The sequence below is a fragment of the Anolis carolinensis genome, chromosome 1, assembly GCF_035594765.1.
Source record: "Anolis carolinensis isolate JA03-04 chromosome 1, rAnoCar3.1.pri, whole genome shotgun sequence".
In the NCBI taxonomy this organism is placed as follows: domain Eukaryota; kingdom Metazoa; phylum Chordata; class Lepidosauria; order Squamata; family Dactyloidae; genus Anolis; species Anolis carolinensis.
This window is the reverse complement of record NC_085841.1, coordinates 155869843-155881418: the sequence shown is the minus strand read 5'-3', so window position 1 is coordinate 155881418 and position 11576 is coordinate 155869843.

The window sequence follows — 11576 nt, the reverse complement described above, 5'->3', positions numbered from 1 at the left end:
CTCTCTACTGCCCTCTAGTGTCCGGCAAGCGACAAGCAGGTCATCTACGTACTGAAGCCAAATTCCCTCTTCTTTAGGTATTACAAAATCCTGTAAGTCTTTGGCCAGGGCTTGACCAAAAATGGTCGGGCTGTCCCGGAACCCCTGAGGAAGGCGTGTCCAAACATACTGGGTCCTTTGCCCTGACTGCTGAGATTCCCATTGGAAAGCAAAGATCGGTTGGGATACAGGGGCCAATCGAATGCAAAAGAATGCATCCTTTAAATCCAATACAGTAAACCATTTGGCAAATGCTGGTACTAGACTCATCATGATGTATGGATTAGGCACTACTGGGGTTAGGGGAACGGTGACTTGATTTACAGCCCGCAAATCTTGAACTGGGCGATATTCTCCTTGTCCTCCAGGTTTCTTGACTGGGAGCAGGGGCGTGTTCCACGGGGAACTGCATGGTACCAATATCCCATGCTGCAGAAGTCGCTCTAGATGCTTTCTGATCCCCTGCACCGCCTCTCGACTGACGGGATACTGTGGCTTACATATGGGTCCCATTCCTCTTTTCACTTCCACCACCACCGGTGGAACATATTTAGCTAATCCTGGAGGATTATCTTCTGCCCATACTAAAAGAGTCTCATGCCATGGCCATTGTATTTCTTCAGTAAAAATCCTAACTTGAAACAGTCTCCATTCCTCTTCCATGGGAAATGATATTTCCATTTGTCCATTCTTCATGAACTGGAGTTGTGCTTGTAATTTTGATAAAATGTCCCTTCCCAACAAAGGGACTGGGCAGTCTGGAAGATATAACATCTTATGCTTGACCTGATGTCCGGCCAGATTGCAGGTGCGTTCCTTGAGGAAGGGGCACTTCTGGGTCTTCCCAGACACCCCTATTACTTTCGTAGTTTCCCGAGTTGGTGGACTAATTTTTGTATTTACTACTGATTTTTCGGCACCTGTGTCCACTAAAAAGTCCAATTGTTGGTCCCCGATTTCAAGTGTGAACATCGGCTCCCCGGGGTCCAACAAAACAAGAGCCTGGCTTCCTCATTCCTCTCCTCCATCCATATCTTCCCATTCTTCTTCCATCACAGCTGCTGCAGCTATCACCTCTCTCGCAGGAAAAGGTACGTAGTTTCCACGTCCTCTTCCCCTTCCTGGGTTTCTTCCTCTCTCCGGCCTTCCTCTTCCTCTCGGTCCTTCCTGACTTCCTTCTTTCCCTTCTGGGCATTCACCTTTCCAGTGTCCAAACTTCTTACATTTAGCACATTGGTCTCGACCTAACCTCCGAGGGGGCCCTCTTCTTCCTCCTTGTCCCCCTCTGGCATATCCTCCTCTTCCTCTCTGTCCATTTGCACTCTGTTCCATCATGGTGACTAATGCTTGGTATTCCTGCTTCTTCTTCCTGTCCTTCTTCTCCTCTTCTACCTGGTCCCTTGCCATATAAACTTGATCTGCGAGTGCCAACAATTCATTCATAGTCTTTCCTAGAAATCCTGGTTGCTTTTGAATCTTTCTCCGGATGTCAGGAGCTGCTTGACTGATAAAAGACTGTTGAATCGCCCTCCGACCGTTTTCATCCTCCAAATTATACGGGCTATACTTTCTATATGCTGCCTCCAGCCTTTCCAAAAAGGCTGTTGGTGACTCAGATTTTTCCTGTACCACTCCCTGAATTTTTATAATGTTGACAGGTCGCGGCGGGCCCCTCTTTACCGCTTCTACCAATATACGCTGGAATCCTTTCAGTCTCTGCAAATGTCCTTCTTCTGCGGTGTCCCATTGGGGATCTATTTCCACAGGAAACCTCTGTGCTCCCCACTCGGCTGCATCACCATCTTGTGGGGCCCCAACCTGGGCTATGGCTACCCCATTATTCAACACTGCTCTTCTCTCTTCTGATGTGAACAACATATTCAACAATTGTCTGCAATCTTGCCAGGTGGGATTATGGGTTGCCATAATCCCTTCCAATAACCTAGCCATAGCTTGGGGTTCTTCACTATAAGGTGGAGTATTATTTTTCCAATTCAAAATGTCACTACTACTGAAAGGCACTACCTGGTATGCTTGAACTATCTCATTCCTGTTGTTTATCACAGGCACCGTTCTCAAGGGCATCTGGAGGGCCGGTCCGGTCGGTGAATCACCAGGCCACACCGGAGCTCCATGTCTCCGAGTTTGTGCCGGAGAAGCATCACTGGGCATCCGTTGTGACTTCTTCTTTTCCTTTGTTTCCTCCTGATATTTTTCTAGGCTAGGATAGTGTTTCTTGGCCGCTTCGGTTGACTCTGGAGAGTAGGGTGGGGGTCTCGTTCCTAGTGTAGGTGCACCGGAAACTGTTCCCTGGGGTGGGGGCGGTGGCAAGGGTGGCGGCAGTAATTCCTGTTGTCTGGCCTGTACACTCAACTGTAAGTCTGGGTAGTCCTCCTCGTTGGATTGGAAAACTTCCTTCTTTTTCCCTTCCTTCTTCACCACCATACATTTGCCATTCTTGCACTGTCGAACCCAACCAGGATCGTCTCTAACTACCCGTTCCCAGGTAGCAATATAGACCCACTGGTTCGGACGATTCACAGCACAATATTCTTCCACTGTTCGGATCAGTTTCAGATCCCACGTCCCTTCTACTTGCCAACCTAACCCAAACTCTGGCCATTCTCCCTGACACAAATTCCTCAGTCTATAATCTCTCAGGTCCCTTGGATTCCCTGCTACGGCTCGGGTAGCAAAAGAGCCAAAATTATCTAAGATGCATTGTAAGGGAGTGGAGCTCTTTGAATTTTTCCCTCCCATCCTGCCTAATAGAGGGGACTGCCTTGGCCTGGGCACCCAGACACTCAACGGCATGTGTCAGGAAACACAAGACAGAGCCCCTTTCTACCTCCCTGGGAATTTTTTTGTGTCCCTCCCGGCGCCGGTGTTCCCTTAATGTCTCATGCAACCACTATACTTGCCAGATTTCTGTAGACGTCGGACCAACCTTCGCCCCTGGGCTTTTCCCTGGATCCTTTTCCCTCCTGGCTGGTTTCTATGGAACCTCGCTGGTGTTGCAGCTCCCACCGTCAGTCGGCGTTGGCATCAGAGGCAAGCACCGCAGCCGGTCTTGCAATATTCAGGGGCCCCTTCTCGTCTCACGGTAGTTGCCTCTGGCCCCCACCGCTGAGTTGGGGCCGTCCCGCCAACGGGATCCGTCTCCAACCTCCTGGCCCGTCTTATAGGAAATCACGTCGGGGTCACCAGAAAATGTAGCGGAACCTTTGTGCTACGGTCCTTGTTGAGCGCAGTGGAGGGATTGGAGACGGACAACTGGAGTATTTCCAAGAAAGCAGTTTTATTTGGCAAGTGGCCACTAGGGTTCCCCCTCGCACAATATAAGTGCTTTCCCAGGGAGAACCCCCAGCGGCGGGCTGAGTAAATATTTATACACACTACAGGGTTCGGGTTATGCCCGCCCACAAGCAAATTCATTGGCTTAGAGTTGTGACGCTGCTTGAGTTGCACCCAATCAGCGCTGACCAGCGGCCCGGCCGCACTCTTTCTGTGCCGTGTTCACAATCATTCAGAGCGCCTGCGTGCACATGCGCTGTTTGTTTATCTTTAGCTTTCATTTCTTCAGAAACACATGATTTCCCAGAAATCACATGTTTCTGTGAGTTTATGCACCCGGGTCGCTAGCCGTCGCCATCTCTGCCCATATATGGTATTTCCTGGGGTTCTTTAACCTCCCGCCTCAATCTGAGGCCCCTTCCACACAGCTGAATAAAATCCCACACTATCTGCTTTTCACTGGAATATATGGCAGCGTGGACTCAGATAACCCTGTTCAAATCAGATATTGTGGGATTTTCTGCCTTGATATTCTGGATTAAATGACTGTGTGGAAGGACGCTGAGTTCATACTGCCATATATTCCAGTTCAAAGCCGATATTGTGTGATTTTATTCAGCTGTGTGGAAGGGGCCACAGTTTGTGGCAGCCACAAAAATCTACCCCATATGGTTTGTTTGTGTGGCAGATACTTCATGAAATGTCTGGAGGGCACAGTTTTTCTGGCCAGGACAAAGAACGGAACTTTTGCAGTGATCCACATATCTGTATATCTGCATCCCGGGGCTTTTAAAAAAAAAGTTTCTGAGGTTTCCAGCAGAAGTCCCAAAGTGGCAATCTTGGGAGCCTCTAAATCTTGGAAAAGCAGCAAGTCTGGACAACGGAGGCAGAAATCTAAGGACTAACAGGTCTGTATGTTGACCTCTTCTGAAGTCCTTGGATTTTTTTCCCCCTGTTCAAAAACTGTGATTTAGTGCTGTCTGGAAGAGCCCCCAGTTCAATGTGGATTTTATACAGCTGTGTGGAAGGGGCCAAAGTAAGCTAAGCCCAGATCCAAACAACATCAAATTTTCTCAAGCTGTGGTGGGATATATTTTTCTCCAGGCGTCCTCCACAAATTTTTGTTAATTCACACCGAATAATATACAGAGTTTTCTGAGGCAGTTAATTTTAATGACAGAATCAAATGATAATGTGTTCCTTTGCAGCCACCAGTTTCATTACATGATTGATACCTTGTTCTGAACTATTTTTACAAGAGAAACTAGGCATGGGATGTTTTCTTCTGTGTGGTGTTTATTAGCTAGCATGGAATGCTGAAAAACCTAAAAATACTTAGAGATAATTTTTTTAAACCAGGTAAGTAAAACCAAATACAGTAGAGTCTTGCTTATGCAACTTTTCTTATCCAGTGTTCTGTATTATCCAACGCAGTCTGCCTCCTGCTCGGATCCACAACTGTTTCTCTAAGCAGCAATGCGCAGCAGGCCAACACGCCCAACAACAACACAAGTGCAGCCACACTCCCAAACAAGTGGCAGACTTATTGTAAAGCATGATGTTTTGGTGCTTAATTTGTAAAATCATAATGTAATTTGACATTTAATAGGCATTTCCTTAATCCCTCCTTATTATCCAACATTTTTGCTTATTTATTTATTACAATATTTATATCCTGCCCTTCTCACCCAATAGGGGGCTCAGGGCGGCTTACAATAAAACACATATATATAATTGTACAATACATTGTGAATCAATTAAAATGTTATTAAATTACATCAGACATTCATAAAAACACATAAAATACAGATGGGGCATGTTCGTGTCTAAAAGACTGGGTCTGTCAATTGAGTTCCAGCATACATAATAATAATTAGTGCTGCTAATTGTTATTCGAAAGCCAGGCCCCACAACCAAGATTTGACTTTTCTATGGAAAGATAGGAGGGAGGGAGCCTGCCTGACTTCACTGGGGAGGGTGTTCCATAGGCGGGGTGCCACTACTGAAAAAGCCCCGTCTCTCGTCCCCACCAGCCGCACCTGTGAGGCTGACGGGACCGCGAGCAGTGGCTCACCTGACGATCTTAAGCTTTGAGGTGGGTCATAGCGGAGGACACGTTCTGACAGATAAGCTGGGCCGGAACCGTTTAGAGCTTTATAGGCTAAAGCCTGCACCTTGAATTGTGATTGGTAGCTAATTGGCAGCCAGTGGAGCTGGCATAACAGAGGAGTGGTACGTCCTGTACGCCGCTCCAGTTATTAACCTGGCAGCTTCCCGTTGGACTAATTGAAGCTTCTGAACAGTCTTCAAAGGCAGCCCCATGTAGAGTGCGTTGCAGTAGTCTAAATGGGATGTAACAAGAGTGTGGACCACCGTGGCCAAGTCTGGCTTCCCAAGGTACGGTCGCAGCTGCCGCACAAGTTTTCACTGTGCGAAGGCTCCCCTAGCCACCGCTGAGACCTGGGGTTCCAGGCTCAACAATGAGTCTAGGATCACCCCCAGACTGCGAACCTGCGCCTTCAGGGGGAGTGTGACCTCATCCAGCACAGGCTGTAACCCTATACCCTGTTCAGCCTTCCGACTGACCAGGAGGACCTCTGTCTTGTCTGGATTCAATTTTAATTTGTTGGCCCTCATCCAGACCGACACAGCGGCCAAGCACTGGTTCAGGACCTGAACAGCCTCCTTAGTGACAGGTGGAAAGGAGTGAAAGAGCTGGACATCATCTGCGTACAGATGATACTACACCCCGAAACTCCTGATGATCTCTCCCAGTGGCTTCATGTAGATGTTAAACAACATGGGGGACAATACAGAGCCCTGCGGGACCCCACAAGTCAACGGTTGTGGGGCCGAGCAGGCGTCCCCCAATGACACCATCTGGGACCGACTCTCCAGGAATGAGCGGAGTCACTGCAGAACAGTACCTCCAAGTCCCATTCCCACGAGGCGTCCCAGAAGGCATCCTGTGATTGACGGTATCGAAGGCCGCTGAGAGATCCAGCAGAACCAGCAGGAACACACTCCCCCTGTCCAGTTCCTGGCGAAGATCATCGACTAAGGTGACCAAGGCTGTCTTGGTACCATGCCCCAGCCTAAAGCCAGACTGTGCCGGATCCAGAAAATCAGTGTCTTCCAAGAATCCCTGGAGCTGTGAGGCAACCACATGTTCCAAGACCTTGCAGAAATAGGGGAGATTGGAAATAGGCCGAAAGTTTCCCAATTGAGTGGGATCCAGTTATGGCTTTTTCAACAGCGGCTTGATCACAGCCATTTTTAGGCTCACTGGAAACTTGCCCTCCCGAAGGGAGGCATTCACCACCACCTTCACCCACTCGGCCAAACCCCCTCTGGCTTCTCTCACCAGCCAGGATGGGCAGGGGTCCAAGGATGCATGTGGTTGGTCTCGCCTCTCCACATCCTCGAGCTCAACCAATTTAAATGAATCCAACAAAACTGGACAAGCAGGTGCACTCATTACATCCTCAGAGACTGCCATTAACATGGTGTCAAAGTCAGAGTGGAGCAACTTCGTCCGCAAAGAACCGAGCAAATGCTTCACAGCGGGCTGCCGAGTTATCAGGGCTCCCACCTTGATTGGTGGGAGTTAACAACCCTCTGATGACATGGAACAGCGCCGCCGGACGGTTCTGTGCAGATGCAATATTGGCCGCAAGGTGGAATCTCCTTGCGGCTTTGATTGCCGCGGCATAAGCCCTAAGATAAGAGCCCAGCCGTGTTCGGTCTGACTCGTTATACTCTGATCGCCACACGCACTTCATCGCTGCCAGCTCCTCAGTAAACCAAGGAGCTGGTTTAGCTCGGTTACTTGAGACGGGACGCTCTGGAGCGATCGTGTCTATTGCCCTAGTCATCTCTCCATTCCAGAGAGAGTGAAAATGTGTGTCTATGCAGCCACTAATTTCATTGCTGGTGGAGAGTTGCATGTTCTATGTCTTGTTTTGAACTAGAATGCCACCCATATTTGTCACAGTAATATCCAAATGTTTAACTTTGTTTTTAATCAGTTTTTTCCTGGATTTTAATTGTGAATGTTTAATTCAATTGACGTTGAATTCTGTTTTAATGTTTGTATATGTGTAGGTTTTTAATTGTATTGAAATGCTTGCTTTAGGTCTCCTGTATGGAGAGAAAAAGCGGGGTATAAATAAACATAATAATAAACATAATAAATGTAATAATATGTGAAGAGAAAGATAAGGAGCCAGTTTTTTTCTTTCTGTTTGTTTTTTCCTTGTTTGTTTCTTGTTGCATTGCTATGATTTATAATAAAGTTATTATTCTCCCAAACCACAAAACCTTACTTCACATCAAAATTTTAACAAACCCAGGACTACTTAAGTATTGCCATGGCCTTAATTAGAAAGGGAAAAAATCAAGCTACATTCAAATTACTCTTCCCAAGTAATCATAAACCATTTGAATATATGGAACATTATTTTTGGTTTACTCATTTCAATTGTTCTTTTCTTATTGCTTCTAGTAAGTCCATGTAGCCCTAATTGCATATTAATCTGGTCCAATTCATCCAAATAGTCCACATTGTTTAATGGGTAAGTGGAGCTGCAGTAATGCAGTGGATTAAACCCTTGTGCCAACTGAACTGCTGACCTGAAGACTGAAGATGGTTCGAATCCATGAGACGGGGTGACCTCCCATCTGGCAGCCCAGTTTCCCATGCGGGGACATGAGAGAAGCCTCCCACAGGATGGTAACATATCTGGGAGTTCCCTGGGCAATGTCTCTGTAGATGGCCAATGGCAGTTCCAGACAGTAGTAAAGCCCACACTTTCTGTGGGTGTTGTCTACATGTCCTTCCGGTACTTACTGGGAGAACATGGAGACAGCCCCCACCCCCTCCCCAAACCTCTTAAAATGGGAGGAAGCAATAAAAATAACTTACCGGCCTCCATTAGGCCTCACAGCACAGTCCCTGGGATCAGGCCTGTAGCCAGGATTTTGATTGGGGAGGGGGGGGGGGCTGAGTCTGGGTGAGAGAGGATCTACCCTAGCAAACCTTTTGTATCATTATCCCAATACCCCCATGCATAGGGGATATATGGAGCATGGTGATCAGATCATAATATGAATAAACACAACAGTTTAAATAATAAATGTAAGGCCTTCTACATGCCTGCCTGGGATGTACCATTACGCACAAAAACCAAGGGTGGCCAAAGTGCTCCTGCCTCACCCTGGATTTTTCACGCAGAACGGTACATCCCAGGGACTGCGCTGTGAGGCCTAATGGAGACCAGTAAGTTATTTTTACTGTTTCCCCCTGTTTCTAAGGGGTTTTGAGAGGGGGGTGGGAGCAATCTTGCACATTCTGGGTTCCAAGAGCCCAGATGGTGCGGGATGGGTGTTTCAACAGGCCACAGGGAGGTCCCAGGACTCCTTGTGGGCCTGTCCACACAGGCACATAGCCCATTAGGCCTTTCAGAAAGGCGCGTGTCTAATGGGCTATCAAATTAATTTGCTGCCAACCGGGGTTTTCTTGGTTTGTGGTGAATGAATTTGTTTTTCTGTAGTACGTCATCTGGACGGCCCACTTTAAAGTGTGAGAAATCCTGCTTCAAAGGAGCTGTCTGGATACGCCCCCATTCTCTCACACCAAAAGCAACTTGCAGTATACTGTAGTCTCAATTTGCTTCTGATACGATAAAAATGGGTAAAAGTACAGCATACATATACAGTAGAGTCTCACGTATCCAACGTTATGGATTATCCAACGCATTTTTGTAGTCAATGTTTTCATTACATAGTGATATTTTGGTGCTAAATTTGTAAATACAGTAATTACTACATAGCATTACTGTGTATTGAACTACTTTTTCTGTCAAATTTGTTGTATAACATAATGTTTTGGTGCTTAATTTGTAAAATCGTAACCTAATCTGATGTTTAATAGGCTTTTCCTTAATTTCTCCTTATTATCCAACATATTCACTTATCCAACGTTCTGCCGGCCCGTTTACGTTGGATAAGCGAGACTCTACTGTACTCTTGTATGAATGAGTGGGGAAATGTATTTATTTGTTAACATTTTAGAGTATGAAACTGCACAACGTTTCAATAGCAAAAAAGCATGAGGTTTTTTTTGTTCCAACATCATGTGGGACAAAATGTATTGAACAGGATTGTTATGACTGACTCCCCCCCCCCCCCCCCAAAAATACTCCAATGATAAAATACAGAAAGATTGTTAGCACTCTTTGCCTCAGTTGGGTTTTTTTTTTGTCCCTTTTTAAAAAAATTATATGGCAGACAGTTGAAATCCAAAGAGTTTGGTTACAACCCTTGCTGTGCCAGTGTTGCAAAATGCCCATTGTGTGAGTCTAGTTGTGTGTTCTACAACAAAACCTGAGCCCAGTTATTAGATGCCAGAGCTGTGATGATAAATTACGAATATAGAACTTACTTTCGGCTTGTGCAATTGATGTACATGATTGTATTGGTAATATGTAACTGAAGTAATTAAATAACAGGATGAGGTTATATTTGATTGAATGCGTATTAACATGATGAATCTTAGGCAATTGTTGCAGTTCAGCAAGTCTAGAAGCTGACAGAGATTTTGATTAGGATAGATGGTACGTTCTAAACTAAAAAATAACTTCCTAATGATGAAAGAACATTAAAGGAAATTCCTTGAAATCTGTCGAGATATGTTTGAGAAGTATATTAAAAATATAGGGGGACACCTTCTCATTGGCCTAATAAAGATGTCAAAATTGCTGCCCTTGTATTTTGCAATTTGCAGATATTTAACAAAGCTGGAAAGTTGCCACTATTCTCTCCTAGCCAGAAAAAGAATAGTGTTTGTCATTGCATACAGAGATTGGGGGCTGAGGTGGTGCAGTGAGTTAAACCACTGAGCTGCAGAACTTGCTGACAGAAAGGTTGGTGGTTCGCACCCACAGAGCTGGGTGAGCTCCCATCGTTAGCCCCAGCTTCTGCCAATCTAGCAGTTAAGAAACATGCAAATGTGAGTAGATCGATAGGTACCGCTCCGGTGGGAAGGTAAAATCGCTCCATGCAGTCATGCTGGCCACATGACCTAGGTGTTTATGGACAACATCGGCTCTTCAGCTTAGAAAAGGAGATGAGCACCACCCCTCAGAGTCAGATTTGACTAGACTTAATGTCAAGGGGAAACCTTTACTTACAGCGACTTGATTCTCTCAAGCAAGAACAAAGGTAAAGCTTTTGGAATTAACTTTTGTTGGCATACATGCCTGTCACGTGAATAAGGAAGTTATTTTTCCATTGCTAATACAGTTGAAATGTTATTACCTGTTGTTTATTGCCCTTTGCCCCTAGTTCCTGACATGGCCAAGAAGGGGAGTGGGCCTCTGCCTGCACTGAAATCTTTAAGACCATCTTCACTCACAATAGAAATAACATCAGAGATAAACTATGCCTGTGACATACATTTTGTGTGACATCATTAATTTTGTAGATCTGTGACCAAAAAAAACCAAAACATTGAAAAGCATAATTTCATCAATGGATGTGCAGACTGATGGCAGTAATTGCAGAAAATGAGGAAATATGACTTCTGATATGGGGAGATGAGCATGGATCTCCTTTGCCCAGCTGTCCAGGACAAGGGAAGAGAGATGTGGGACAAAGGTGTGAAGAGGCGAGAGGGGAAACAAGGTAAACGTGGACAATGGTGGAGCAAAAAAAAAAATTAGAAAGGAAAGCATAGAGAAGTCATCAGAAGATGAAAGAAAGAGGAAATGAGTGAAGGGAATATAAGAGATGTAGGCATGAGGAGCATGAAGTATGATTGGTACCTACCTACCTCATGTGCCCAACAGAGGGAGGCATCATGGCGAGATGAGCCATAGCATGAATCAATGATCAAAGGGATGATGAGAGATACAGCAGGGGGATGCAATGAAGGCATAAGGTGAGGTAATTGGCAGCTGAAGAATGCAGATGGGGTAAGGCACAACATGGGATGGAATCCAGCCAGCAAAAGTCCTCCAGATGAAGAGGAACATTATTGCTGGTGCCCCATGACCAGGGCCGGCCCCACTATGGAGGCCACGTGAGGCCTCCGCCTTGGGCGCAGGTCCGGGGGGGCACCGTCAGGCTGGGTGGGAGGTGGGGCACCGCCCTGGCGGTGCCCCGCCTCCCGCCCAGTGCGCCCTGGCGATTGCGGCCTGGAGGGACCTCCGCTGCAGTCTGGCCAGCTAGAAAAGGCCAGACGG